Source organism: Acanthopagrus latus, chromosome 11 (assembly GCF_904848185.1).
Source record: "Acanthopagrus latus isolate v.2019 chromosome 11, fAcaLat1.1, whole genome shotgun sequence".
Taxonomy (NCBI): domain Eukaryota; kingdom Metazoa; phylum Chordata; class Actinopteri; order Spariformes; family Sparidae; genus Acanthopagrus; species Acanthopagrus latus.
This window is the reverse complement of record NC_051049.1, coordinates 5,572,562-5,578,912: the sequence shown is the minus strand read 5'-3', so window position 1 is coordinate 5,578,912 and position 6,351 is coordinate 5,572,562.

Genomic DNA, 6,351 nt, shown 5'->3' with positions numbered 1-6,351 from the left:
TGGTGGCTCTGAGATGATCTTTTTTTTATTTTCAAGGCCTATAAAACAACAAAGAGGCAGAGCTCTTGATGCTACAGCTACAGTTCTGTGATTCGAGTTATGAGAACAAAAACATCATTTTGTCAAAAATTAAAGAACTATGTAACCCAGATTGTTACTAAAAAAGCTAAATAGTTCCACCTTTAGGGTAAAAAGAAAACCTTTAATGTTCTATTTATAGCTGCTCTGATTTCACTGTGCACAGAAATATAAAGGTAGGACTCGGATAAAGGTTGCGCATTTCCTGAATGTCCCTCTCAGCTTTTGTTTTCCAAAATAAGAGTCCAGGGTGTGTTCTGGGCTGTAACATTCTGCATAGTTGGGAGGGTTTGTGGATTTGACAGTTCTCCAAGTGTCCAGTAGCCGTGAGTTCAACAAGCTTGCTCCAGACACAACAGTGACAGCTGAGGGGAGGGATAAATAAAAACACCGTCTCTATCTCCATTACAAGACAGCGATCCAGACAACAACCCAGTAGCCTCTGTACACGCACGCGTGCGAGCCGACACATCCACATACAGCGCATGCAAGAACAAACACACACACCCTTTCCCTCACACATTCACTGCTTCACACTTACTGTATTCACTGCTGCGAGGGCAACAGATGGAAAAGCGAGAGAGGCGAGAAGAAGAAAGGGGAAAGCGCCACACAACACAATAAATGCTGTTGGACTTGGCCCGTTAGCAACCGGCATTCCTCTGACAGGTGTAACATGTTTACCAAACAAACAAGCAACACAGATGTCAGAGAAATGAAAATGGTGACTGGAGGTTGCATGACCTGTGAAAAGAAGCCTGGTATCCAAGCTGGCATATCTTTGAGGGCTTTGAAGGTATTTCAGAGAGATGAGAAGACTGCGTGCCACACCAGGATTGCAAGAGTGTCTCGCAGAATTTGTCTTATGTTACTCGCCCCAAGCATCCCAGGCAGCTCTGGTTGTTAGCCGGGGCCATCCGGGGTCACAGCCGCTGATGGCCAGTTTTTAAGCCTCTCACTTTCCCGATCACATTCCACTTCAGGCCAGTGGGAGAATCATCTCACATCACAATCAAGCAAAATAACCACTTGGACCTGTCGAGCGGGACAGTGAGACTTCCGATGAGACTTTGACCTCCCACTAAACCACTTGCACCAGGACGCCTCTCCAACAGGCCTCATGCTTAGCAGCTAATTTGGGCTTAATTAACCAAAGTGCTAATTCAATTCTGTCTTCGTTTACATGCAGCTTCTTCTTGTTCCAGAATAAGACCAAACAGTCAATCAGAAATCAAAGATATCTCTCCGAGCAAATTCTTCTGAAGATTTTTTTTTTTCCACTCTGCAAGTGTCAGTCCGTAACCACAAATTGCCAGTTGATCAGTCAGATGTTCTAGTGATGGAAAATAATTGGAGAAGAGAGCAAGTCATATTATCTAGCCCGAGGCCTGAACTTACCTTTCCAGAAAGGAATGCAATCATTAGCTTTGAGAGTCATTTATCTTGTGAGTCCATGTGCTCCTCTTTGACAAAGCAATCATACAAACTGAAGGAAAGTCTGATGAAATAGTATAATCAGTCACGTTCACGGGTAAAATACAATCTCACATACAATGGATGTTTAATTTGTCACTTGTAACGTTTAGCCAAGAATGTGTTGAACTGAGAAAATGGGACACAGTGTGCAGTGTGCCAAATCCCAACAGTCCTCTCTTAGAATCACTCATTGATACCAGTCACCTAAATAAGCCAGATTTTTATCACCAGGATCCATGCATTATTCCCAGAGAAAACCAACATGTTGAGAAATGCCCGATTTCGCAATGTTAAAGAAAAAAAAAAAAAAATTTGGATGTGCACCAAGTTAATGCGGTCTATTCTGCGGCAAGTTATCTCTCCATCCTAGTTTCGTGGAAATCCGTTAGGTAGTTTTTGTGTAATCCTGGTAACAAACCAACAAACAAACAGATGCAGGTGAAAACATGACCCCCTCAACGGAGGTAATTATTGTTGGGTATCAATTCTACAACCCACATTGTAGAATTGAAAATAGTCCTGTAGTGTAGTATAATCTCTAAAGCTAGAGACTCTCATACTGTAAAACCTCATATTGTTATGTAGTCAAATCAAAGGTTTTTTTTTTTCACAATTAAAGACGTTATATGTAAAATGTATTTATTCTGAGTATTCAACAGGTGGTCCATTGTTACGCTAAATAAATAGAGGGTAGCATATTGCGAGAGTAACCGCTAACTGCAGCTGATTGTAGCTACTTTTAGCTAGCCAGCTCAGCTAGCCACGCAGCTAGCAGTGCAAAAGGAGAGTTGGGAGAACCGAGGGAGTGTTGGTGTTCACACCACTAGCACAGGTGCTTCAGAATGGACCAGGTTGAGGCTAGCTGGTTAGCATGCTAGCTCAACACATAGATGTCATAACTGCTGTTGACATTCTGTAGATCATTCTACTTAATGTTTGAATGTTTTTGACTCAAATTTAAATATTGCATATACATATAGCAGCACATAGTATGTAATGCAAAATAAAACATTAGCAATATTGGATCCAGAGAGAATAATCACAACACCGAGCCGCAGCCTGTCGCGATGATGATGAGGTTTAACAGTTGACAAAAATAAAGCAAATGTACGATGACATCCTATTGTGAGGAAACTTCTTGCTACAGCTGAGTTTGAGGCTTATAGACGGCTGAGAGAGACGGAGACGGTTTAATTTTTCACATCCCATTAAAATCCACTCATACATGGCCAAGACAAAAAGTGATTAATACATGTTAATTGTTACAAATTATTTACCAAGAACACCTTTAAGGTAAAAATTATGTTTTTTTTCACTTTCAAGTCACATTAAATGTTAACTCAACAAGATAGATCTTAGTATCGTGGCTTTTTGGATGCATCCTGGTAGTTTCATCTGCTCAAAGTACAAACTGAAACCTAACACTGATACAACAGTGATCCAACTCCTGAACTACCTGCAAAGTTGGGGCCGATTCTGCGGTGAATGATCATGAAACTGAATGTAACCAGAAAGAAAATCTAACTAGTAACTCTTGTTTATATGACTACATAATTGTTAACTGCACTTACACAATATTTAAGTGTTTAATTTGATCTGCTCAGTTATAAACAGACACACTGACATTACAGTTGTTTCTTCTTTGGTTTATTTTATTTGCTCTTTTACAGTGAATCATATAAAGTTAACTTACAATTACAATTTTTTTAATCGGCAAAAAAACACATCTGTATGTTCCCTGATCATCACTGCAAATCTGTCCATAATGTCTAACAATTATGTTTACTAAACTGCTGCACCAGCCTCTGCCCAGCTGTGCGGTCTCAGTCGATTCTGAATACAGAGCGTAACATTCGATGTTGAGAGCGAACCGAAGCTTCAATTTGGATGAGGCACCTCGAGGGCTGATCATAATGATCTCTAACACACAAAAGATCATCCGAGGACAGCCATGGTTCATACATAACAACACACCCACACTCCCTCCTGACTCCTGCACGCACATCTGCACATCTGCACACACACACACACACAGGCCCAAATTCATTCTATATCCTGGCATCTGCAGCGAGTCACACCACATCTGCTGCAGATGTCAGCCAAGTGAAGTGATGCTCTTAACTGTTACGAAACAAAGGCTGACAGAAAACACGAGAAAAGGTGAGAGTTTGGCTTCCATAGCGTTCGGCTCAGACAAGACAGAACACGCGAATGGCATCGTAAGTAAGTAAGCAACATAATCACAAACATTACTTGCGAGGAAGTCCTTCATTACTTCAAATGATTTGTGACATGACAGTGTTCGGTGTCGCTCTCGCAGCTCAGTGTTTTGTGTTGTCTTCATGCTTTACCTGCAGCTAAGATAAATTCACGGCAATTAAAAGAATAAAATGATTACAGGTATAAATGTTATCCATGGAAACCAAACAAAACACACACACACAGACACACACACACACACACACACACACACACTTGGATATTTTCCAAAATAGTGTCCTCTGAATCATCAGCTGGGCCTAAATGCAAATCTGCACCGACGGTTTTCTTGGGGGCAGCAACACGAGTTTATGAGCGCTCATTTATCTGGCAGTTAATCCTGTTTTCTGAACATCTTTTACAACTTGAAGAGCCGAAATATGGATGAGGTGCTTTTTGCTCCGGGCCAGAGCAGCGCTTGATCCAGGATTAGAGACACGTCCTCATTCTGGGAGGAAACATGTTAACCCCTTCAAGCCCCCGAGGTTATGATACCTGATACGAAAGGTGCTGAACTTAACCGTATACTTTACCTGCTGCAATAACAGCTGTAAATATCATGACCGCTCGCTACTTAACCTTGTTTCCTGAAGAGAGGACCTGAGAAGAGACGAAATACTGCTGTGCATAGCTTGTTTGCATTAGTTTATAGAAGTCACTCAGCATCCTGTTTTTTGCAACCATTTCTGGCTCAAACTGTTGGTGTGTATTCAAATTTTGTGATTACGTCTTTTAAAGTGTCTTTCTTTGCTGCTGGCAGGGTCCGCCACTCCCATTGCTGGGAAAAACGGCCAACCTCTGCATGAACGATTCCAAGGAAACACTAAGTACCTTCAACTTGAAACTAGAAAAGCATTGTTTAATATCTAGTTTCAGTACAGTGATATTCTTTTTAGTAGCAAGAAGTGTAGAGGATTAAAATCTTAACATCAATAACTTGGTAAAGACTTTAATCCCAGTAAAGCTTCATTACTTTGACATTTTCAAGTCAGCTTGTTCTCCGACTTACTGATGGAGGGTTAACGTCAGTTTTCTGTGCCGTCCAGTCCAGGAGGTGCCAGGAGGCTGTGAACTATTGTATTCATATCTTGTGTGATCTTAGCTGGCGATACGCCTACATTGAAGCATCACAAAATTTAGTTAAGAGTTGGATGGTGGCTAGCTGTCGGGTGATCAGTAAATCTCTCAGGACTGTTGTTGAAGCATAATGTCTTAATTCTGTTTCTGCACGCAGGAAGATGCATTTTGCTTCAGTGTGGAAGCTTCTGAAGGTGTCTTTGATATGACTGAGATGGAAAAGCATAAAGTCATATTGTTATTTATGCAAAGCATTTTTTTTTTTTGCGTATGAGTAATTACAAAAGCAACTAGTTTTTACTGAGTAATGCATGATGAGCAATTGATTACATTTTTCAAATGACTTGCCCAATGATGCTATTTTTACGCTGAATCAGAGCTCGCTGGTGGCTTTTATTTTGAAGCAGTCACAAAAACCACTTTGTATTCAGGTCGCCTACACTGCGTCTGTCTTTCACTGACTTCTAACCGGATCAAGATCTTCATCACAGGAAGGAACACTACTGCTGTGGTCCACAGGGGGCGCCAGAATCAACAACAAAAAAGGAGATTCTCCTTTAAAGTGAATCTCTCGCCAAAATGCAACCCAGGGTCTCTACACACAGCTCAACTGAACCACATACACTCGACCCAGACATGTCGATCCCCGAGTACGTCTGGGCTGCCATGACGACGGCCAGAGGATGAAGCAACTGCTAACGTGAGTTGTTCAGAAACTTTCTTTTTAGTAAACTCTGTGTACACAAACAATGTTCTCAATGCTCGTGTTCATGTGTAGAGACCCTGGTGATACTACGAGCAAAGTTTCATGTTGTGTTGAGTCTTCTTGATGTTTTGAAAATAGAGATTTTGATGCTAGCTTACGAGTGCCCCATGCACTCCCACTGAAAATGAGCTTGAGCCTAAAACGAAAACACGGTAAATCTTAAAAGTGCCTCTTTCCAAGTGCCTAGGTTGCATTTTAGCAAGAGTATCACTTTAACTGTTGCCTCTTGCAGGATGAAATCGAATCGTGGTTTAATCATTATGGATCAGCTTCTTTATTAAAATGACGTGGGCTTCTTTGGCTGCAAACAGATCCATTACATGCTCGTCAGTTATATTTCTGATAAAGTAGCTGCTTAATAAACGTGTCCTGTAACCGCTCTTGCTAGTACCAAAAGTTACCACAGGTGTCGCTCAATCATTCAGGACTGAGATCCCCTGTTTCATCATGTACTATCTTTAAATGTACGATAATATCACTCAACAGCAGCACATCTTGGGTTGCGGCATTGCCGACGTGTCACAGGTCACCACTTGGTTTCTCTTTCAACATGAGTTCTGAAGTTGTATGGACAGAACCGTGGTGTGATAATAGAATAATAAAATGCACTGAAGAAAAACAGTGCAGAGGAATCTGCCTGAAAAAATCTGCATATTTTATACCACTCAAAAGGAAACGAGAACAAAATATGTAAG